Below are 24,501 nucleotides of genomic sequence, written 5' to 3' on the forward strand. Positions count from 1 at the left end.
TATGCACAGGGGCATGTTCATACTGCCCAGGGCGGCCTCCACAGTGGGTGAATGAGAGGGAGAAGAGCCTATGCATAGGGGCATGTTCATACCGCCCAGTGCGGCCTCCACACATGGGCCTCCACAGTGGGTGAACGAGAGGGAGATGAGCCTTTGCACAGGGGCATGTACATACTGCCCAGGGCAGCCTCCACACATGGACCTCCACACTGGGTGAATGAGATGGAGAAGAGCCTATGCACAGGGGCATGTTCATACTGCCCAGGGTGGCCTCCACAGTGGGTGAATGAGATGGAGAAGAGCCTATGCATAGGGGCATGTTCATACCGCCCAGGGCGGCCTCCACAGTGGGTGAATGAGAGGGAGATGAGCCTATGCACAGGGGCATGTTCATACTGCCCAGGGCAGCCTCCACACATGGGCCTCCACAGGGGGTGAATGAGAGGGAGAAGAGCCTATGCACAGGGGTATGTTCATACTGCCCAGGGCGGCCTCCACAGTGGGTGAATGAGAGGGAGAAGAGCCTATGCATAGGGGCATGTTCATACTGCCCAGGGCGACCTCCACACATGGGCCTCCACAGTGGGTGAATGAGAGGGAGATGAGCCTATGCACAGGGGCATGTTCATACTGCCCAGGGTGGCCTCCACAGTGGGTGAATGAGAGGAAGAAGAGCCTATGCACAGGACATGTTCATACTGCCCAGGGCGGCCTCCACAATGGGTGAATGAGGGGGTGAAGAGCCTATGCACAGGGGCATGTTCATACTGCCCAGGGCAGCCTCCACAGTGGGTGAATGAGAGGGAGAAGAGCCTATGCACAGGGGCATGTTCACACTGCCCAGGGCAGCCTCCACATATGGGCCTCCACAGTGGGTGAATGAGAGGGTGAAGAGCCTATGCTCAGGGCCATGTTCATACTGCCCAGGCAGGCTCCACACATGGACCTCCACAGTGGGTGAATGAGAGGAAGAAGAGCCTATGCACAAGGGCATATTCATACTGCACAGGGCGGCCTCCACACCAGGTGAATGAGAGGGAGAAGAGCCTATGCACAGGGGATTTTCATACTGCCCAGGGCAGCCTCCACAGTGGGTGAATGAGAGAGTGAAGCGCCTATGCATAGGGGCATGTTCATACTGCCCAGGGCAGCCTCCTCTCATGGGCCTCCACAGTGGGTGAATGAGAGGGAGAGAGCCTATGCACAGGGGCATGTTCATACTGCCCAGGGCGGCCTCCACAGTGGGTGAATGAGAGGGAGAAGAGCTTATGCACAGGGGCATGTTCATACTTCATAGGCAGGCTCCATGGGTGAATGAGATGGAGAAGAGCCTATGCACAGGGGCAGGTTCATACTGCCGAGGGCGGCCTCCACAGCGGGTGAATGAGAGAGAGGAGCCTATGCACAGGGGCATGTTCATACTGCTCAGGGCAGCCTCCACACATGGGCCTCCATAGTTGGTGAATGAAAGGGAGAAGAGCCTATGCACAGAGGCATGTTCATACTGCCCAGGGCGGCCTCCACAGCGGGTGAATGAGAGGGAGAAGAGCCTATGCACAGGGGCAAGTTTATACTGCCCAGGGCGGCCTTCACACATGGGTCTCCACAGTGGGTGAATGAGAGGGTGAAGAGCCTATGCACAGGGGCATGTTCATACTGCCCAGGGCGGCCTCCACAGTGGGTGAATGAGAGGGAGAAGAGCCTATGCACAGGGGCATGTTCATACTGCCCAGGGTGGCCTCCACACATGGACCTCCACAGTGGGTGAATGAGAGGGAGAAGAGCCTATGCACAGGGGCATGTTCATACTGCCCAGGGTGGCCTCCACACATGGACCTCCACAGTGGGTGAATGAGAGGGAGAAGAGCGTATGCACAGGGGCATGTACATACTGCCCAGGGTGGCCTCCACACATGGACCTCCACAGTGGGTGAATGAGAGGGAGAAGAGCTTATGCACAGGGGCATGTTCATACTTCATAGGCAGGCTCCATGGGTGAATGAGATGGAGAAGAGCCTATGCACAGGGGCAGGTTCATACTGCCGAGGGCGGCCTCCACAGCGGGTGAATGAGAGAGAGGAGCCTATGCACAGGGGCATGTTCATACTGCTCAGGGCAGCCTCCACACATGGGCCTCCATAGTTGGTGAATGAAAGGGAGAAGAGCCTATGCACAGAGGCATGTTCATACTGCCCAGGGCGGCCTCCACAGCGGGTGAATGAGAGGGAGAAGAGCCTATGCACAGGGGCAAGTTTATACTGCCCAGGGCGGCCTTCACACATGGGTCTCCACAGTGGGTGAATGAGAGGGTGAAGAGCCTATGCACAGGGGCATGTTCATACTGCCCAGGGCGGCCTCCACAGTGGGTGAATGAGAGGGAGAAGAGCCTATGTACAGGGGCATGTTCATACTGCCCAGGGTGGCCTCCACACATGGACCTCCACAGTGGGTGAATGAGAGGGAGAAGAGCCTATGCACAGGGGCATGTTCATATTGCCCAGGGCGGCCTCCACAGTGGGTGAATGAGGGGGAGAAGAGCCTATGCACAGGGGCATGTTCATACTGCCCAGGGTGGCCTCCACACATGGACCTCCACAGTGGGTGAATGAGAGGGAGAAGAGCCTATGCACAGGGGCATGTTCATACTGCCCAGGGTGGCCTCCACACATGGACCTCCACAGTGGGTGAATGAGAGGGAGAAGAGCGTATGCACAGGGGCATGTACATACTGCCCAGGGCAGCCTCCACACATGGACCTCCACAGTGGGTGAATGAGAGGGAGAAGAGCCTACGCACAGGGGCATGTACATACTGCCCAGGTTGGCCTCCACACATGGACCTCCACAGTGGGTGAATGAGAGAGAGGAGCCTATGCACAGGGGCATGTTCATACTGCTCAGGGCAGCCTCCACACATGGGCCTCCATAGTTGGTGAATGAAAGGGAGAAGAGCCTATGCACAGAGGCATGTTCATACTGCCCAGGGCGGCCTCCACAGCGGGTGAATGAGAGGGAGAAGAGCCTATGCACAGGGCAAGTTTATACTGCCCAGGGCGGCCTTCACACATGGGTCTCCACAGTGGGTGAATGAGAGGGTGAAGAGCCTATGCACAGGGGCATGTTCATACTGCCCAGGGCGGCCTCCACAGTGGGTGAATGAGAGGGAGAAGAGCCTATGCACAGGGGCATGTTCATACTGCCCAGGGTGGCCTCCACACATGGACCTCCACAGTGGGTGAATGAGAGGGAGAAGAGCCTATGCACAGGGGCATGTTCATACTGCCCAGGGCGGCCTCCACAGTGGGTGAATGAGGGGGAGAAGAGCCTATGCACAGGGGCATGTTCATACTGCCCAGGGTGGCCTCCACACATGGACCTCCACAGTGGGTGAATGAGAGGGAGAAGAGCCTATGCACAGGGGCATGTTCATACTGCCCAGGGTGGCCTCCACACATGGACCTCCACAGTGGGTGAATGAGAGGGAGAAGAGCGTATGCACAGGGGCATGTACATACTGCCCAGGGCAGCCTCCACACATGGACCTCCACAGTGGGTGAATGAGAGGGAGAAGAGCCTACGCACAGGGGCATGTACATACTGCCCAGGTTGGCCTCCACACATGGACCTCCACAGTGGGTGAATGAAAGGGAGAAGAGCCTACGCACAGGGGCATGTACATACTGCCCAGGGTTGCCTCCACACATGGACCTCCACAGTGGGTGAATGAGAGGGAGAAGAGCCTACGCACAGGGGCATTTTCGAGCTGTCCAGGGCGGCCTCCACAGTGGGTGAATGAGAGGGAGAAGAGCCTATGCACAGGGGCATGTTCATACTGCCCAAGGGGTCCTCTACACATGGGCCTCCACAGTAGGTGAATGAGAGGGAGAAGAGCCTACGCACAGGGGCATTTTCATGCTGCCCAGGGCGGCCTCCACAGTGGGTGAATGAGAGGGAGAAGAGCCTATGCACAGGGGCATGTTCATACTGCCCAGCAGCAATGTACGTCAGTATTTAAAGGACAGATTGTGTGCCTCTGAATGGTAATGTTGGCACCACTGAGGCCCATACGCCATTGTCTTTTACAATGCTCAGCACCATATCACAACTTCCACTTGCCAAGGAAATAAGGGTCCATATCTTATCAGAGTGTGTCCTCTGTTTCATTCTGTAAGAATGCTTCTCGTATGCTCTGATGAATATCTTGATCAATGGTGAGTTCACTACAAAAAACAGATTTCTAGCATACCGAGTAACACCTATGTATGTTGCTATATGGTGCTTACTGAACGGGCTAGTGGACATTTGTGAACTTTTTGGCACAGTTGAAAAGCACACAACGATGTAACTTCGGGTATTCATTTTTAGTTGACTACAAACTAAGGGGGAAATTCACAGTTGGGTGGATTATTTTGACAGAATACCACCACACAAAGGCAAAATCTTCATCATTGATATTTCTAAAAATCCGCCCAATTCAGAGTTTACCATCGGCAAATGTGTTATTTATAAATATCTCCGGAGGTATTTTAGAGATATCACCTCCTCCAGTGGTAACGTAAATAGGTGTTTTAAAAAAAAGATTTCTTCAGCCATTTCCACCTTCAGTGTGAAGATGGAAATGGATCATGTACAGTAGTGACTTATACTACTACTGTTCATATTTTGAATGCACAAATGAGTCAGTTCTGCCCCTTTTATGCATTACATGGGCATGGGGGTGGAAGGCATCAGAGATACCCAACTATTCACCCCCTAAGCATCCCCCTAAACATGGTCCTTTGTAAAAAATCTGTTTTCACTGTATTGAAAGGAGGCACCTGCACTTCCCTTTTGTACAGAAAAAATAAGTTTTTAACAATTGAGGCCAATTTGGCTTTTTTAACTCCACCTCTGAGGTGGAGGTACAAACAGGCATATTTTCAGCTACAACACCCGACTAAGATACTGCAGCCGGTACTCCCATGGAATAATGACAATTGTATTTGAGCAAATCCTTAATTGGGTGGACAGCAAAATTGGCAGTATGTGCCAAATACTTCTTATTGTTTCATTACCACTCACCTCTGAATGACCCCCCAAGTTTTCATTTTTTGGTCCTGTCCAAAACACTCTTATCTGACTAACAAAAGACACACATACAAATCAACAACATATAAACAACTATAAATACATACCCAGTGACTCAAATAAATCACCATAGGCACACACACACCAAACATAAACACACACACACAAAGACACTCTACATTCTTGAAAACACAAACGAATATGGTAGGTCGCTATTGCTCCTTTTCGATCACCAGATCCCAGACGGACTTCCCCCGCAGTTCCCAATAAAGTGCAGCTTGGGATCACAGTCGGGCCTCATTACGAGTTTGGCAGTAAATCTGCAGAAATACCACCAAACGCAATTACTGTTCCCACACTTGGTCCCTGTGGTAGTGGTGGTAATTCCCCATTGTTTGAGTCCATAGGACTTCATGGGGATTTTTAGGGGATTTACTGCTTGCCAAATAACCGTGCGGTAAATCACCGATTTTTGGAGATGAAGTGGAGGATTTATCTCCAGCAACATGCAAAAATGTGCTGATTTACTGCACAGTGATTTTGTGTGCGGTAAATCCACCAAAATTATAATTTGGCAGTGTGGGAAAAGTGGCGGTAACGGAACTACTGCCACTTTTTTCCCACACTGCCAAACTTATAATTAGGCATTAGTCCACTTGGCGTCTTTTGCTTTGCCTTGTCGAAGTGCAGACCTATAGCCACATTGGTGACTGAGCTACTTCCACTCCTCCTACCAGCCCTCACTGAATGCGCTATCAACTCTGACCCTAATATGCTAGTTGAGACATTAAACAACACCATGTCCAAAGCCTTGGATACTATTGCCCCTTTCAAACTGCGCAAAAGTAAACGAGAATCTCTCCTTAACTCATGGTTCACCCCCCACCTCAAAGAATTACGGATCCAAAAACGTAAACTCCAAGCTATTTGGAGACACACACCTTCAGCTGAGAATAAAACCTTACTCGACAACCTTGCCAGAAAATATAAGAAGGAAATAATCCAAACCAAACAGAATACATTCAATGAGAGAATCAGCAAAGCAAACTCTAATTCCAAAGAGCTCTTCTCCATCCTCCGGGAAATGGAAAACCCAATCACACCTGTAGATAATGTCCCTAAGGACAAACATTGGTGCACCAGCATCCAAAATGCTTTAGCGAATAAAATTACAACCCTACAAACGAAAATTGCAAAGAAGAAAGCATCTCTGAACTCAACTGGAACCCATACCCCCCACTTGGCAGATACACCTAGAACAGGCAATCAAAGCAACTGCAAACCATTTAGATTTTCCAACATATCCATACTGGAAACTGAAAAGGTGATATTATCCCTGAAACCGTCCAACTGTCAAGGTGACAGCTGCCCAGCACAAGTTATTAAGGATGCAGCGAGAGACCTAGCGCCCTTTATTTCTAAATTAATAAATTCCTTCTTCTGATCCAGTACTGTACCAACCAACCTTAAAGAATCATGGGTTCTTCCTCTCCTTAAAAAACAGACCCTTGACCCAGCCATCCCAACCAATTATAGGCCCATTACCACTGTCCCATTCCTCCTTAAAATCATTGACAGAGTAGCCTACCTCCAGATAAAATTATCTGGAGATAAACCAACTACTAGGATCACGCCAATCTGGTTTCAGACCACTACATGGTACCGAAACGGCCCTAATCGACCTTAAGACGCAAATCGACGAGTTGAAGGACAATGGTAAAACAGCTATGCTCCTCCTCCTTGACCTATCGGTGGCCTTCGACCTAGTGGACCACTCAGTGTTATGCAACCACCTAGAGTCTGCTGCCTTTTTTCAAGCGAAGCTATAGCTTGGGTACAATCCTTCCTTGACAACCGCATGATGAGAGTGTTCTCCCCATTAGCCTCAGCGGACCCAATACATATCACCTGTGGCGTCCCACAAGGTTCATGTGTCTCCCCCACAATGTATAATATCTTCACTAAGCCACTCTTCGACAAACTTGACAGACTGGGGGTAACCTACACCAACTATGCGGACGATACACAGATCCTCATACCTCTATCTGGCAACTTTGTCGAAGACACAGCTTTAGTTAACAAGTTTATCTCATCATTCAGACATGGATGGCCTCTCACGGCCTCTGTCTGAGCGACGATAAAACGGAGATACTGATCCTGGGTTCCGACTCCAACCTCAAAAAACTCACCCCTAACTACTGCACCTTCAATATAGATGGCAATATAATTAAAGTGGCTACTGAGGTAAAAACACTAGGTTTCTACCTTGATTCCACCTTGTCTCTCAAAAAACAAGTCAACTCCCTGGCTTCCTCCACAGTCTATACTTGCAAATTAATTAGGGCTTGCAGACCTTACTTGTCTAAAACCAATTGTATCACACTTGCCAATGCCCTAGTAATGTCCAAACTAGATTATTGCAACACCCTATATGTGGGCACTAACAAAACTGTCACAAATAAACTACAAATATTACAGAATAATGCTCTTAGAGCAGCTCTGGACATACCCCGTAGAGCACACATATCCAACATTAGGAAAGACAATCATTGGTTAAAAATCAGTGACAGAGTTCTCCTTAAAAGGCTATCTCTCACACATGAAGGACTAAACAACACTGCGCCCCCATACATTTCAGCTAGACTGACCAGAAAAACCTCTATTTGCCACACCAGAGCATCTAATCACTCCTTACTTGAAACTCCCAGATTTAGACTAACCAAAGCAGGATGAGGAAGCTTCCCTGTTAAAGCTGCCTGTGCCTGGAACGCACTCCCTACGGAATTGAGAACCAATCTCCCCTACTCTAGATTCAGATGTAAGGTGAAAAGCTGGCTTTGGACTAACGACAATTAACCTACTGATCTCAATCTTCTCACGGCGTACCTTGATTCTGAAACTTGATTATCTGATTCTCTGTTTGATCTGATTATCTGACTCCTGACCAGTGAGACTCACATACTGTATCTCATGTATATTGTATAAGTGTATTGTATATATGTTAATGTATCCTCTGTATGTATGTAACCTAAGTATTCTTGCAACTGCTGCGCCCGGCTACCCTTGGGTTTGGAGCGCATTATCAAATAAATAAACTAAACTAAACGTGGGCAAGTGAAGTGCATCCAAGCGAAGTAAGGAAAGGGTATTGCGTTAAGAGTTGAGGGATGGTGCAAAAGGGAAACAGAAATCTGAAAGTTAATTGTAAGGAAGGGGGTGAACCGGTATTGATGATGTGATGCAAAGGGCGGCCACCAGGGGGAGATGGATAAAGAAAATAGGGTAAATTAGAGATACAAATCTGGAAAGGTAGATCAGCAGAGAGTGACTGTTAGTGAGATCTGTGCTTAACTTGCATGCCAATGCACCAGATTGTGGGATTGTCTCAACGCCTTTCTTTTTTTGATGAAGTGATGCATATTTGCATTCTGAACATATGTTTTATAGAAGACTTCTCTTATATTTTGTTGGGCTGCTTTATGGTGTGGCTTGGAGATTTGAAAGCCAGGTGTATTAAATAGTGTACTAGGTCGTTAACCCTTGAATATCAACTTTGCAGACAGCATTTTGTTGGTGACAATATTGAAGATGGAATGGGAAAATTTGAACTCTCCTCTGCTGTCTAAATTTGAAACTGTGGAACCAGGAAACAAGGGCGCAAATCCCCACCTTCCAGAGCTTGCACGTTTTGTAATCCTGAACAAATCAATTTTCATCTCTGTGGCTTGTTTTTATTAACTGTCTGTAGGGGAAATCTCAGGCATATGGTTCCATGTGATATTTTTGCCGCAAAAATATTGCGATGCAAAAATATCGCCATATTTTTGCAGCAAAAATAACACATGGACCCTGCAGGGGACACCCCCGCAACCCCTGCATAATTTTCTTATGTGCGGGGGACACCCCCGCACCTAATATTTTCGACACCAAAAATATCTCCTATGGCCGTTCCCGACGACCATATGTACGGCAATATTTTTGGTGGCGAAAATATTACCTGATACCACGCATATGGGCTCATAATCTACAGTGTTACTCCATAAAAATATATTAACCATTTATATAATGCATACTGTTTGGAAGGCAGTATGCCAAGTGACTTTCTTATGTTGTGGAGGGGTGCGTAGACAGAGTGCCAGGTATGGCCTTCGGTAGTTCGGTAGTGTGAGAACCCTGAAGGTGTCTCAGCTGCTAGTCCCCAGATATCTGTCATTCAGTTGGCCAGGACACAGCCATCGCTATTGGATCCAGTTCCTGGGGGTGGACCAGTGGGGGAGCATCACCTGGATGGGGGGTCTTCAGGGAGTGGAAGTGGGACACTGACGGGCAAGACGCAGTACCCCCTTTACTATGACACCTTTTCCTCATCCTATCCCATAGGATATTTAGAAGCTCTAGCACACCCTTTTCAACATGAACACTTTTGCACGTCGTGAAAGACAACAGACTAATACCAGAGCCGTTTACCTGACATGTCCAAACACAAGGACCAGACAGAGTCAGGCAATTGACAATAATCACACACACCTAATGGCCCTTTCCCTTCCCCAAAGGGGTAAAAGGCGAGCACTAGAGCACACTTTGAGGAAGTCAAAACGCACGAGAGGCAGCTATTCCAGGACGGCAGTTCAAACAAGAGAGAAAGGCAGCGAGACCTGAAAGGACGACAAAGAGGAAAGTGCACTTGCCCTTTTCGAACCAGACTCGCAAAGCCTCAGTAAAAGAAATCATAAGACCGGGAACTACAGCTGACGTGTGGCATAACAGATGTCAACAGTGCACAGGGCCCTCCCACTCAGATAACCAAGGCGGAGAGACGCGCTTGCTACCGTGGTACCATCCTTAACTCCAGAGACAAGAAACGCCAAGGAGTTCAACACAGCCGGTGAGTAGGAGGGAGAACCGATAGTAAACCAGACTGTGTTGAGCGAAGATTGCAGACAGCAGGCAACATGACATGAGTTGGAAGGACTTGTGAAGAAAGAACTTGTATGTTACTGAACTCTTAAAACAGAACAGGGACTATCCAGCTGCAGAGTGGTCCGGTGCCACGTGAGCGCTCATTCGAAAGACTCTGGCTGTTCCCCCTTTTTTTGAAACTACAGATACCAGAAAGCCCTAGGAGAGCCCGACGCAAGCGGTCAAAGTGGTCAAACAAGGGTCGAGTAAAATCCGATGTACAATTGACAGTCTTTGACACATAGTCAAGAGAAAGCTAGGGGAATGGAACCCCGCTTTCTTATTAACTGTGTAAACTGGCAAACGTGAACCCGGCTGAGGCATGCTCACGAAGGAGAGCAAAACGTAACACCCCATAAACAGTGTGTCGACAAGTGTGAACCCGGCTGATGGATGTCCACAGTGAACAGTTGTTTGAAAGGCTATTGAGACTAGGTTATTGAGACTCTCCAATACTACTGGTGATAATACTAGGAGTGAAAGGCCGGAACCAGACTTAGGGAGGACAACGTTGCAAAAGGATTGAGGGGAATGTATGGGTGAAGGGAAAGCACCCGACGTGAAGAAAAAACTGAAAGGAAGTTTTGTTTCGCTGTTTACAGCATATCAGGTCCTCTGAGGCAAGAGACTTTGTGTAAAAGAGACTTGGCCACAGAAGGCCCTGATATTTTGGAAACAAACTGGAAGCTTGTGCAGGAGAAGCCCAGAAGTGTGCTGTGCTTGAGAATCCCACCTTACCCCATGCAAAAAATGTGGGGAAGGGAGACCCCAGTTGTACCATCCTGATTTATCATTTTGTAAACACTTCTTTCTTTTCTGGTGAACATTATCCCACACTATTTTGTAACTTAGCGGTAAGGGTTGGCAATAGTTTTATTTTAGTATAGGACCTTTTTATTTTGACAAGACACCACTAGGACTGCCTTACTATTTGATGGTCGGAGCTTGCTCCCATCATAGCTTTAGGTTTAGACTAGGCGTTTTTCTCACCTATTTATACAGTTTAATAAACACCCATGACAGATGGTTCCAAGAAGGCTGCATAGTAGTGAAGGCACGTTAGCTTTTGCTCCGTGCCCCCATCAGAAGCATTTAAACCTGCATAGGAGTTTGAGCTGCAAAATACCACCAGAAATGTGCACCGGCCTGCTGCGACAAACTGGGGACAGAGGTGGGCTGCATAAAATGCAGCAGATGACACCCCCAAGAAGCTATGTGGCAGCGCCTCCTGTGCAACGCCCAACCAAGGGGCTCAGGTTGAGATTTCTTGCTGCTTGAAGCCGAGACTTGACACTGTAAGAGGAGCCCTGATTAGCCCTCTGAGATGAGACTACTACTAGTGCTGCAGGCGGTACGTCGGGAGGAAGGGGATAGGCGACCGTAGGGTGTTGGAAGTGCCCCCTCTGCCTTTATAGTGCGACGTGGGACCCTTGTCAGGCGACCATAACCGTCCGTATTTCCCTGATTGTACAGGGGAATTGCAGGTCCTTTATCGTTATCAGGCTAGTCGCCTGATCCCGGACCTCGTCACTACTGGATGTATCCTGCTATAGGCATTAGGGAATCGCACGCATATCCGCTGGGATATTCACTCTGTCCGGACTGTAACGCACAGAGTCAGCAGAAGGGAGCTGCTGGGAGAAGGGAAAGGGCCCCGGCAACGCGTTTGCATGTATAGCACGTTTTGCATTTCCCAGTGCCATCCCGAAGTGTGGGGAAGGGAGGGCGGGGGACTGTTTTTGCAGAGCGGGTGAAGGGGTCACTACAGCTGGTAATCATACCTGTATGATGTTTTTAACCCCAGGTGTTGGGATATAATGCACACAAACGCTGTATAGAACGCTGGGCAAACACAACAGTCCGGAAACAACAAGAGATATATATTATTATTATTTTTTTTTAATTTAAGTGCTGCACACTCAGTGGACCTGCTTTGAAGATGCCTTCGGAGGGGAGCAGGCAGGAGTCATTTTGTCAGTGTGGGGCACTTAGATAGTATTGTAAGATAACCCCTTTGGAACATTTCTCAATCACTCGCAGTTGAAATATAACAGTAGGTGCTTTAGTGGAGGCGGGTTAAGGAAGTCAGCTCCATCATACTGGTCAAGGTGCAGGCTGCGTTGAAGAAGCTATCTTGTTACTCGGTACTCCACTCTGTGGGTGTGACAGGAAGAAGGCTTTAGTGAGTATTTGAGGTTACAAGTGGACATCGGGACAATCCCCCTGGTGGGAGTGACATATGTTAATTTCAGAGAAGCGTGAATTTTAGCGTATATTTATTTATTTTTTTAAAATAATTTTATTAATTGTATTTCAACAAATAATACAAACCAAACTTGCAGTGCATACAATAGCATTATAAACATACATCTCTGCAATACGTCCACTGCTTCTTCCCTCCCCCCCTTATGAGCCTATTCCCTCCGTGTTCTGTTTCTGCATCTTGTGATAAGGATTCATCCTCCATATTTTCCGTTGGGTCTCATGGTAGCCCAAATAACTCTGCTATTAATTGTTTCCAGGCTATCAGGGTCTCATCCTCTTCCTCCCCTCCAACATTACTTGCATCCTGCCATACCGCAGTTTCCGCTTCGGACCATTTCAGTAGATCTTCCCACCATACTTCTATTCGTGGTCTCTGGCATGCCTACCACCCCATAGCAATTCTCCTCTTTGCAAGCGCATATGCTAAATCCTTTAGTTTACTCACATGCTTGAGTTTGTGGGGTCACGGAAACCCTCCCATCAAACAGACCCACACTGTATCCACCACAATGTTGATTCCTTTTTCAGCCAACTTGTGCGCCACCTCACCCCAAAAACGCTCAATGACTGGGCATGACCAAAACATGTGCACTATTCCAGCATTTTCCTCATCACATTTGGGGCATGCTTGTCGGCCTACATTTTTGAACTTAGCTATTCTCTGGGGCGTGATATACGCCCAATGGGTTATGTACAGTTGTATCTGTTGCAGTCTTGCATTTCTCTACACTTTTTTGTGGTACCCTTGGGCTCGTTCCCACATCCCATCACTCATTGGGACTCCTACTTCTTCCCAGTCCCGTCCCAGTTGCTCCACTTTCTTCCCCACCTTGGACATCATCAACTCATATATTCTAGATATCTAGTGTCCCCCCTCTGCGACGTCGAATATTGTGTCTATAGTGGTGTCCGGTTCTTCTGCTAATGCTAATTCGGACCATGTCTCCTTGATTTTCTGCACCACCCTATGGTATGTAATATACTGGACCGTGTTTAACCCAGTTTCTTCCTCTAATGCCGCAAAGTCCCTTATGTCCCCATCCTGCCATATATCGCCCATGGTTGCTATCTCCACCGGTTCCCAGTGTTTCCTAATCGTCATCCTTAATTGCATGTCTTTGCCGATCAACGCCACTAGTGGTACCTGCGGGGAGCATGGGAATTAATTCACCATCAGCTGGCAGGCCCTGCGCCATATCTTCCACCGTAGTAACATCATCTTTGGGTGCCCTTCCATGTCTGCCTTAGGCAGCCACATCATTTCCTTTAGGAAGTATGGAGCACAGTCCTGTCGGAACAGCCTGGACTCCGAGGTTGACTCTTCAGAGAGCCATCTGGCTACATATTGCAGTTGGCTTGCTATATAGTATATTTTGTAGTTCGGCAATTTTATTCCCCCTTTTTCGTATGAATTTTGTAGCTTCCAAAGGGCTACTCTATTCCTCGTCCCATGCCAGAGGAAGTCCCTGCACATGCTTTCTATCTTGTCAAAGGTCTGCCTTGTTATAAGATATGGGATATTTCCAAAGTAATGCAAAAGTCTTGGTAGGAGCACCATCTTCAGCATTGACCCTCGCCCCATCATCGCTAGAGGTAATTTCACCCAGAACTTCATACTGTTTCTAATTTTCCTGATCACCTCCTCTGTGCTATACTGGTGTTCCTCTTCTACCGTGTGATATACATCTATTCCAAGATATCAGAACGTGTGCATCTCCCGTGGTATCTGCAGAACTGGTAGTTGTTCTAGCGGGGTTCCCTTGTACCTGCCCAGTGGAAATATGCTAGATTTTTGGGGGTTCACAGCTATGCCAGGCAGCTTTGCATATCTCTCCATCACTTCCAGAATGTACTGGAGGTTTTCTTCTGGGTGCCTTAAGTACAACAACATGTCATCCGCCATCAAAGAGATTAGATGTGGTTCCCCTCCTACGGCAATGCCTATCGGATCATACTGCTGTCTCAGGTATATGGCCAAGGGTTCCAGGGCAAGAATATACAACATAGGAGACCATGGGCATCCTTGCCTAGTACCTCTCCGAAGCTGCCATCTCTCTGATATCACCGACCCTGCTTTAAGTCTAGCCAACGGAGCGCTATATAGCATTTTAGCCCACTGTAAGTACCCAGGCCCTACCCCATAGCTAGCCAGGCCGCCATCAGCCATGGCCATTTGACCGAATCAAAGGCCTTTATTGCATCTAGCGATACAATTGCCAGTTCGCCTTCGTCTTCATTTGCATACTCAACAACTCGGTGGAGTCGCCTGAGATTGTTGGATATGTTCCTGTTCAGAACATAGCCAGTCTGGTCGGGATGTATTAGTTTAGCAATAACGCTCCTCATTCTTTTTGCCAAAACAGCCGTCAATATTTTACTGTCTTGGTTAAACATTGACAGGGGTCTGTATGATCCACAGTTATGACCTGGCTTATTAGGTTTGGGCAGTGGTATAATTGTCGCTTCTCTGAGGGACTCTGGCAGCCTACCCACTTCATGCACTTCATTCAGCATTTCTAAAAGCGGAGGAAGCACTTCCTCCTTATATGTTTTGTAAAATTCTCTTGGGAGTCCGTCAGTTCCTGGGGTCTTGCTAGTAGGCAACTGTCTCACTACTTCTTCCAACTCCTCTAAGGTAATCAGGGTATCCATCTCCTCCCGATCTTTGGGACTAATCTGCGGCAGTCCTATATCTTCCAGTGTTTCTGCTATTTCTGTGCAGTCACTTTGTATTTGTATTTTATTTGTATTTGTATTTTATTTATTTGTATAGCGCGCTAGGCCCGAGGGCAACCATGCGCATATCTTAAAGGCACAGGTACAAAAAGATGGCGTTGATACAGTTACAGACAGGCAAAGATTATATTCACAGGTGCATATCACTGTCATCATCTCCATACAGGAGTCGATAATACTCCACAAATTCTTGGTTAACTCCCTCTTGGGTGTCCACTAAGCTCACATCCTCCCTCGTTATTGTCCTGATTGTGGGCCTGGGGATCTCACTTTTATATAGCCATGCCAGGACCCTCCCTGGTTTATCCCCCCCGCATGCTGTCTCTCCGTATAGTTCTTATAGTTAAGATTGCACAATCTCTCCCAGTGCCCCGCACATTTCTGCTGAAGCTTGAGCATTCTTTCATTATCTTTCTTGGTGTTACCTCCTTCCCTGCGTGCCCTTTCTAGTTCCCTCTCCGTATCTTGCAGTTCAGCGTGGATCCCTCCTTGTAGCCCTTTGGACTTAGCTTTAGCTACCCCCTTCATCACTACTTTAAAGGCCTCCCAAAGCATACCTGCTGACTCCACACTGCCAGTGTTTATCTCGAAATAATGTATTATTTCCTCCCTTATATCCTCCCGCAAGATGGTGTCTTTCAGCACCTCTGCTCTGAGGCACCATGTCGGGATTTTTGCTCTCAGAGGTCGGTATTGCCATCTCAGGATTAGTGGCGAGTGGTCTGAGAGGACCCTCGCTTTCTATTCCGTTTCCGTTATCTCAGTCATTAAATCTTGCGTGGCAAACATATAATCCAATCTAGTGTGCAGATTTTGTGCAGCTGAGTAGTGTGAATACTGCCTCTCCTGGGGATGATGTGACCTCCATAAATCCACAAACCCGAAATCGTCTAACAGCGTATGCAGCGCTCTGGCGGCTGTGGTGGGTCTGTCCATTTTTCCATCTGACCTATCTACCATAGGGTTTAACACACAATTGAAATATCCTCCCCAAATCACTGCCCCTCCCAAGCACATACTAAGTTTGTTGCATAAGGTTCTGAACTATGCCGCTGTGTTTTGGTTCGGGGCGTACATGTTTATAATGCTTATCTCCCTGTTTTCCACCAGCCCTCTCATCATGACCATCCTCCCGTCTGCCTCCACCGTGGACTCTAACAGTTGGAACGGACATGTGGCGCCACCCAAATGATCACCCCCCTGGCATAGGCCGAATATGATGCTCCCACCACAGTCCCCCTCCATTTCTTCCGGGTCATCTCCATCTTCTCTTGTGTAAGCTGGGTCTCCTGCAGCAGGGCTATGTCTACTTTCTGTCTACGTAGGTATAGCATTACCTTATTCCTCTTTAGATAACTATTGAGCCCTCTGACGTTCCAGGTAATTATTTTAAGATCCCCCATGGCATATCAGGGTTCCTCTTCTGCCCCCACAAGTGCAGTCCTTGACCAAATACCTTCCCATTCTATGCAGGCACGTTTCCCAACGTGAACTTCCCCAAACAAAAAACACCCCACACTTTCCCACCTCCCTTACTCCCTTCCCTGCCCCAACTCACTCCCCTCCATTCCCTCCCGCCCCAACACCCTACCCAACTGTCGCCTAGCTCCATCCCTGGATCTCAGGCACCCCCGCATCTAGCCCTTTTCTGGCAATTGCCTTTACTCACGGCTCAGCAGGGTGAGGTTGCCCTAATGGTGGCCCTACTAGTCTAACTCTTGGGGGTAGGTCGTCTCCATCTTGCCACTCCCTTTTGCTTCCATGTAAGCGTGCTTAATGCTGCCCAGTTTACATTCACATTTAATATTCTAGTCCAACAAGTCCAAATGTCTCTTATTGCAATTTTCAATGTTACCTGTCCTCGCCGCGCCCTTGTTAGCCATGCGACAATCCCTTCATTTTTCATCAGGGCCCCCTCATAGTCCATTCTTGCATTTTACATAATATGACCCCCTCACTTATCATGATCCTCGTGATCCTGCTTCTCGCCTTGTTCTGGACAACCCTGCATATCCAGCCATGCCGCCGCATCTTCCGGGGTATCGAAAAAGTACACCTTACTGTTGTGCAGGACCTTGAGCTTTGCGGGATACAAAAGCATGTACTTGAGTCCGGCCATACGCATTCTCCTCTTGATTGCCACATAGTTATAACGCTGTCTCTGTACCAACATGGTGTAGTCAGGGTATGCCGTAATGGTTGCAGATGCCCTTTCGATTGTTCCACCTTTGTGAAAGTACTCCAGCATCTTCTCTCTATCTCTATAGTTCAAGATCTTCGCTATTATCGCCCGAAGGGGGGCTCCAGGTCATGGTTTCCTCATCAGGGCCCTGTGCGCTCGTTCGACAGTAAATCCTTGTGAAAGTTTGTCAGCTCCGATTTCTTGCAGGATCAAATTTTCCACGTAGTCCGTGGGGTCCTGACCTTCCTCTCCCTCCGATAGGCCGACCACCCGAATGTTGTTCCGTCTCGCTCTCCCTTCAGCCTCCTTCACGTGGTTCTCCAAGTTGCAGACCTGTTGCTTCTGAATGCGGACTTTCTTTGCGTTACTTGTGCTGGTTTACGTATTGGTTTTCACCATACTTTCTAGGCCGCTTGTTCTTTCAGCCAGCGCTATAACATCTTGTCGCAACAGGTTAACTTCTAGCCCAACCGCATCTATTTTGGTTTCCAAAGCAGTTCTTAAGTCTGCCATTGCTGTACCCCACGAGGCCTTCAGCTCCGTAATGGCTGCTAGGATCAAATGATCCTCTTTTATCGGGGATATTCATCAAGGCCCCGTGCGCTCGTTCAACAGTAAATCCTTGTGAAAGTTTGTCAGCTCCGATTTCTTGCAGGATCAAATTTTCCATGTAGTCCGTGGGGTCCTGATCTTCCTCTCCCTCCGATAGGCCGACTACCCGAATGTTGTTCCGTCTCGCTCTCCCTTCAGCCTCTTCCACGCGGTTCTCCAAGTTGCCGACCTATTGCTTCTGAATGTGGACTTTCTTTGCGTTACTTGTGCTGGTTTCCGTATTGGTTTTCACCATACTTTCTAGGCCGCTTGTTCTTTCAGCCAGCGCTATAACATCTTGTCGCAACAGGTTGACTTCTAGCCCAACCGCATCTATTTTGGTTTCCAAAGCAGTTCTTAAGTCTGCCATTGCTGTACCCCACGAGGCCTTCAGCTCCGTAATGGCTGCTAGGATCAAATGATCCTCTTTTGTCGGGGATATTTCTGCAGGCGCGGCTGCTGCACCCTCTACCGGTTGGGGTCTGTTGCGGCTTGGCAAAAATGTCCATAGTGGGTTGCTTACTCTTGGTCTTGCCTCCTCTCACCGATATTGTGCAGTGCTGCCTTTGTGCCGAGGCCCAGCTTTTCTGTAATGTGCAGGCCCTGATTCCATTCCCTGTTCCTTCTTCTCGTGGTTATAGCGCGCCGCGGCACCGCCAGACCTGTGTGTCTCTTGTGCCTTATCCCAGTTCACTTTTTGAGGGCTAAATCTCTTGCTCTCGTAAGCAATGCATTGAAGCTCACACGCGCCGTGTGCGGCTTGTGCACTGTGTTGGGGACCGCTTCTAGCGACCCTTTCTATATCACCAGTGCAGTTCTCTCAGCCGCAGTTGCTTCCCGCTCTCCTTGCGAACCTCCGTCCGTCGTTGGACTGTTGGGCCTACCTCAGCCTCCTTTGTTCTAGTGTGCCGGCCATTTTGTCTGGGGTGTCGCACCGTGGCCACAAACTTTCAGTTGATCTTGCCAATCTTCCTGCAGTCATCGAGGACTCAGCTCTCCATCAAACTTGCCCCTCGCCTTTACACATCCAATAGTATCATTTTGAGCATGAACATGCCTTTTTTAGCTCATTTTCATGCAGGATCACATCGGATCGTCGGGAGCAGCTCGGGAAGACACGTCCTACTCCATGGCCTTCTAGCCACGCCCCTCAGTGTGTATTTTTAATGAAGCTACTTTAGTAATTACCACTGACTTTTATAATTGGGCGTTGGGCTGGGGGTGCATTCTCTCGATGCCAGGCCCTAAGGAGAAAAGGAGGGACCACCTTGCTAAGGTTGCAAACACCCAGAAAGAGAATCCTATCAGGACTTGCTGGCTGAGGTCAGGTAGAGCCCAGGAACAAGCAGAATCTTTAAGCGATCTAGATAAGGAACCGACGGAAGATACACAAGTCAAGATGACGGCCTCGAAAGAGGACATGGAACGCTGTTTCCAGGTGTTTCAGGAGAAACTCTCTTCTTCCCTACAGTAGCAATTTGACAATTTTACCACAGAATTCAAAGCTGCATTGGTAGATATTTGTAAGGACATTGCGGCTCTTGAAGAAAGGACGGACAGTAACGAGAAGGTGATACAAGACCTGGCCCACGACACCGCACAATCAGAAGAGCTTCTGGAGCATTTGTCTCGAGCTACACATAATGTTGAGTTACAATGCAAGGATCTCGAGAATAGATCAAGAAGATCTAACATTCGCATTTGAAATATCCCGGATTCCGTGAGCGACTCGCTATTAAAAGAAGAAGATATAGGAGTCTTCAAGGACCTATTGAATGATGAAGCGGAGGTAACAATTCCCATTGACAGTATCCACAGGGAGGGACTGAAGCACCAGGATTTGACAACTCGCCCTAAAGACACCTTGATAGCGTTGGCGAATTATCCTCAAAAAGAACAGATTCTGCGAGAAGCCAGAAAAGCCTCACAAATTACGCTTAACAGGAGCAAATTTCAACTCTACCAGGATATTTCCCCACCAACGCTACAAAAAAGGAGGGACATGCAGGATGTATTGAACATTTGCAGACACAGACAATCCCCTATAAATGGACTTTTTCTTTTGGTTTGCTTTTTATTTGGGAGGGGAAGCAACACTGCATTACTAATAACGTAGATGGAGCCCGTATTCTACATCTTGAACAACAAGAACAATCGGACCAATCCGCGTTGGCCAGGCCACGTGCACCTCGTGGCCCGAGACATTGGTACAGCGACATAGATCTAAATCCCTAAAAGGCCTTAATTCCACAGAGAAGCAACCACCACCAGTTTGATGAAAGATTGGGAAAAGATATTGCAATGGTGATCATGTTAAGGTGAAATAAGGTACACAGTTTTAGAACTCTACAGCAAAACGCAGAGATGAGGCATGGCAGATGCTCGTCCTGGGACACATAAGAGACTTACTCAGAGGGTTTTAGTATACCCCGCACATAACATAACCCTGGGATAAAGTGTGGGCCACCTCTCAGAACGATGTCCATGGAGAACCTAGTAAGGATGGTCTACACCATTGGAAGGGGAGGGTTAACTGGGATTCGTTGGGGGGGTTTAAGGGTAGGGGTGGGAAGGGGTTTAATGTGGGGGCTAAAGTTTAGGGGGGATTGGGTACACGGAATGTCATTCTGAAGTTTAAGTTGTCGGTTAGCAAGCACCACATGTTTGGTAGATTGCTTATGCCAGGCAAGTTAAATTGTTAAATTCAGATGTTTAACGCTTAATATACGGGGGCTTAATTCCCCTGTTAAGAGGAGGAAGTTGGAACGGGTATTAGAAATGTATTGACCAGATCTTATTTCCTTACAAGAAACGCATGTGAAGCTTCAAGAACGCTATAAACTGAGTATAAAACAGTACCCGATATGTAGGCAGGCGAATGCAAACAGTAAATCTTCGGGGTGTTGATTGCTTTTAGGTCCGGTATGCAAGTCAGTATCCAGCAGGTGCAGGCAGAAAAAGAGGGACGCTTTGTTCTTTACTAATAAAGTTTGGTTCACAGATCCTTACTCTGGCTTCTTTGTATGCCCCTAATATGGGACAGGAGGGATTTCTGAAGTCAGTAGTAACCAAATTACAACAATTTGCCCATGGTGAAGTAATATTAATGGCTGATCTGAACATCGCATGGGACCCGGCACGAGATATAACTTCTAGTGGTAAAACTTTACGTCCTGTCCCTTCGGTAGCGCTGCAGAAGAAATTTGACCATTTGACGCTTAAGGATGTATGGGTGGCATTGAAAGGAGAGGAAAGTGCTTACACATTCTATTCTCATATACACAAATCCTTCTCAATAATGGATTATTTTTGGGTATCAGTCTGATGGGTAAAGTGACAAAAATGGATACTCATGCTATTTCCATCTCTGATCACGCCCCGTTAACACTGAATTTCAAATTCCCCCCCCATTTTGTGGAGCTGGAAATTTCTCAGAGAAATTTTTTCGGACCGAGTCTTATGCGATGAGCTACACGGTAAAATAACTGACTAATTTAGTTATAATTTGGGTGGCGATATCCCCTTGAATGTAGTATGGGATGCATATCGCGCTCTGAAACACTTGTGTACGAGCGCGATAGAAATAAAATATCAATCAATTTAAGATGATCCTCAGAGGGGATATTATTGTGATGCAAGCATATCGGGGGAAGTTAAAGCCGAAAACTGAGGTAGCGTTGGTGGCTGAGATTATGAATATCCTGGGTCAAATGGAGGTGGGTACAACTAGCACTCTCCAAAGACAGTATTGGTGCGGTGTGCTAGGGGATGACTGGATTTAATACGCACCAATCAAGCAGAAAAACACTTATTGTATCTGAAGCAAAGGGTCTACATCAAAGAAAACAAAGCAGACACATTTTTGGCTAGGCAGTTTAAACAGAAGGGCAGCACAGACAATCCAAGGGCTAGTGGATTAAACGGGGGAAAAAGTAACCTTGATGGAAGAAATTATGACTTAATTTCAGGCACTTTGTATGCCATTATATAAATCTGATACACCAGATAACGCACTGCAAGAAAAATATTTGTCGGATACCCCCAGGGAAAAATTACTGAAGTAGACAGAACACTCTTAGATACCGATATCACAGCGGAGGAGCTTAGGCAGGCGATAGCTAACCTTCCAGTAAATAAATCACCAGGCCCAGATGGGTATCTTGCTTCATTCTATACAAAATTTATATCAACTATTGTCCCGATTTTAACGGATCTCTTTAATTCCTTTGCTAAAACAGGCAAGATAAACTTGATGGAGGAAGCTAAAATAATATTAATTCCGAAACCAGGGAAAAATGCGGCTAATTTTGCCCCCCAAATCCTCTGATCAATATAGATGTGAAAATATATACTAAAATTCTTGCTAAGTGATTGGAAACGCACATGCCCGTGCTTATACACCCGGATCAGACGGGGTTTATTAAGGGTAGGCAAACTCATGACAACATGCAACGAATTTGCTGTGTGTTAGAAAAAGTGGCTAAAATACAGGATAAAGCAATTTTAGTTTCGTTAGATGCAGAAAAAGCATTTGAACGCGATGAATGGTCTTTTTTGTTTAATACCCTAACTGCTATGGGATTTGGCCCCAGGTTCATAGCGATGGTTCGAGCTAATTACTTGAATCCAACAGCTAGATTGGTGATAAATGGTCAGTTGTCCCCGCAGGTCATTCTTCGTAGGGGTACGAAACAGGATTATGCCCTTTTACCATTGTTGTTTGCAATATACTGAGAACCATTAATGTCACAAAATTGGTGTTCGGATTCTATAGGACGCATAACTTTTGGGGGAGACACCCACAAGTTGATGCCATATGCGGACGATCTGCTGTTGGTGCTTACTAATCCAAAGGACTCATTTCCGGCGGCACTGACACGGTTAAAAAAATTTGGCATTATAGCAGGCCTAAAAATCAATTTCACTAAGTCTGAAATATTGAATCTTGGACTTACACAAACTGACTTGGTGGAAGCAATTGAAGCTTCACAGCTTCACTGGAACCCGTAGGGTATTTGTGTACTGGGTATTAATGTTACAAGCTCGCTCGGGGAATTATATTCCGTCAACTTCCACCTGATGATGGCAGAGATTCAGAAGCTTTTGCAGTCCTGGTCCCCTCTTATGGTCTCATGGTGAGGTCGAATAAACACGGTTAAAATGGTAATCTTGCCCAAAGTACTATATCTTTTCCAGGTTCTCCCGAGTTCCGTCCGCATTTTTTCAGACACTTAACAAAGTGATCTCAAAGTTTATATGGAATAACAAGCCGCCCCGGGTGGCATTGAAAACGCTAATGCTCCCCCACATAGGGGCGGAGTCGGACTTACAAATTTTAGGGATTATTACCAGGCAGCACAGCTGCGAGTAATAATGGAATTGATTTGGGGGGGATTTGACTAAGAGATGGTTCCAGATGGAAAGAGCTATAGTAGGGCCAAGAATGGGAGAGATATTATGGTTGTCTAAGACAGATAGGCCCCAGAACATACACCTAAGCGATATTACCAGACTCATGGAAGAAACTTGGGATTACTCGATTAAACAGCACCATATTTCTTCGTTTCCCTCCTCTTTCACCCCCCTCCTTGCGAATCTGCAATTTACTCCCGGGATATCAGCAAATGCCTTTCCTGAATGGAGTGTGTCCATCTGTACAAAATTTAGAGATATGTTTGTGGGACAAGATATGAAATCTTTTGGCTCTGTAAAGATGAACTTGATCTGCAGGAGAGGCAGCGTTTTAGATACTTCCAGGTTCGACCACTGGTTGTTGGCTCCACCCAATAAGTCTGCCGCCACAAGAAAGCTTAACCCGTTTGAAAATGTTTTGACCTCAGACATCGAAGATGCGCATTTGATATCTAAACTCTATAGGAGTCAATTGCGGTCCGATATCCCAAAAATGACCAGAGCTATTCAGATCAGGGAATTCTGGTTGAAACTAATGTTTCAATGGCATTATACCCCTGAAAGGCTGCATAAAATGGCCCCATCAGTCTCAGCTTCATGTTGGAGGGGATGTGGAGGGAGGGGGGCTGGTTACATGTTTGGTGGTCATGCCCTAAGTTGATTCAATATTGGAGGGAGGTGATGGTGGACATGGGACATTTCCTTTATTTTAAGACGGAGCAAAGCCTTGCAGAATCTTTGTTGGGTGTTGCTCAAGCTGATAATATTGCTTGGCCAAAACATAAGGGGAAATCGTTTTACATTCTTCAGCTGGCTGCCTTGTTAGTAGTGGTTCAGAACTGGAAAATGGTGAATCCTCCACATATCAGAGTGTGGTATTATAAGTTGTGGAACTTTGTAGCATTGGAATGGGTCACCTATGCGATTCAAGGGACACAGGCTAAGTTTTCGTCGGACTGGGCAGAGATTTTGAACTTTTTACATGGAGACTATCTGGAACAATATTGCCCACAGAACCTGCATATTTTGGACACTGTGTGAATAGTATATTGCTTTGACTTCCTGTTATATCTTTCAGTTATGTTGTGTGTCTATTAGAGACCCCAGTCTCTAATAGACACACAACATAACTGAAAGATATGCTGCATAAAAGGAAAGTAATGCCAATAATATCAACTAGATATTTACTTCAGAGTGTGTAGGTGGATCATAATATTCTACTTGCCCCTCAGGTCAAAAGATGCCAGTCGTCCCGTGGCGACCCTGAAAGAAAAAAAGAAAAGAGAAAGC

The sequence above is a fragment of the Ambystoma mexicanum genome, chromosome 7p (assembly GCF_040938575.1).
Source record: "Ambystoma mexicanum isolate Mex_15411 chromosome 7p, UKY_AmexF1_1, whole genome shotgun sequence".
NCBI classification, from domain to species: Eukaryota; Metazoa; Chordata; class Amphibia; order Caudata; family Ambystomatidae; genus Ambystoma; species Ambystoma mexicanum.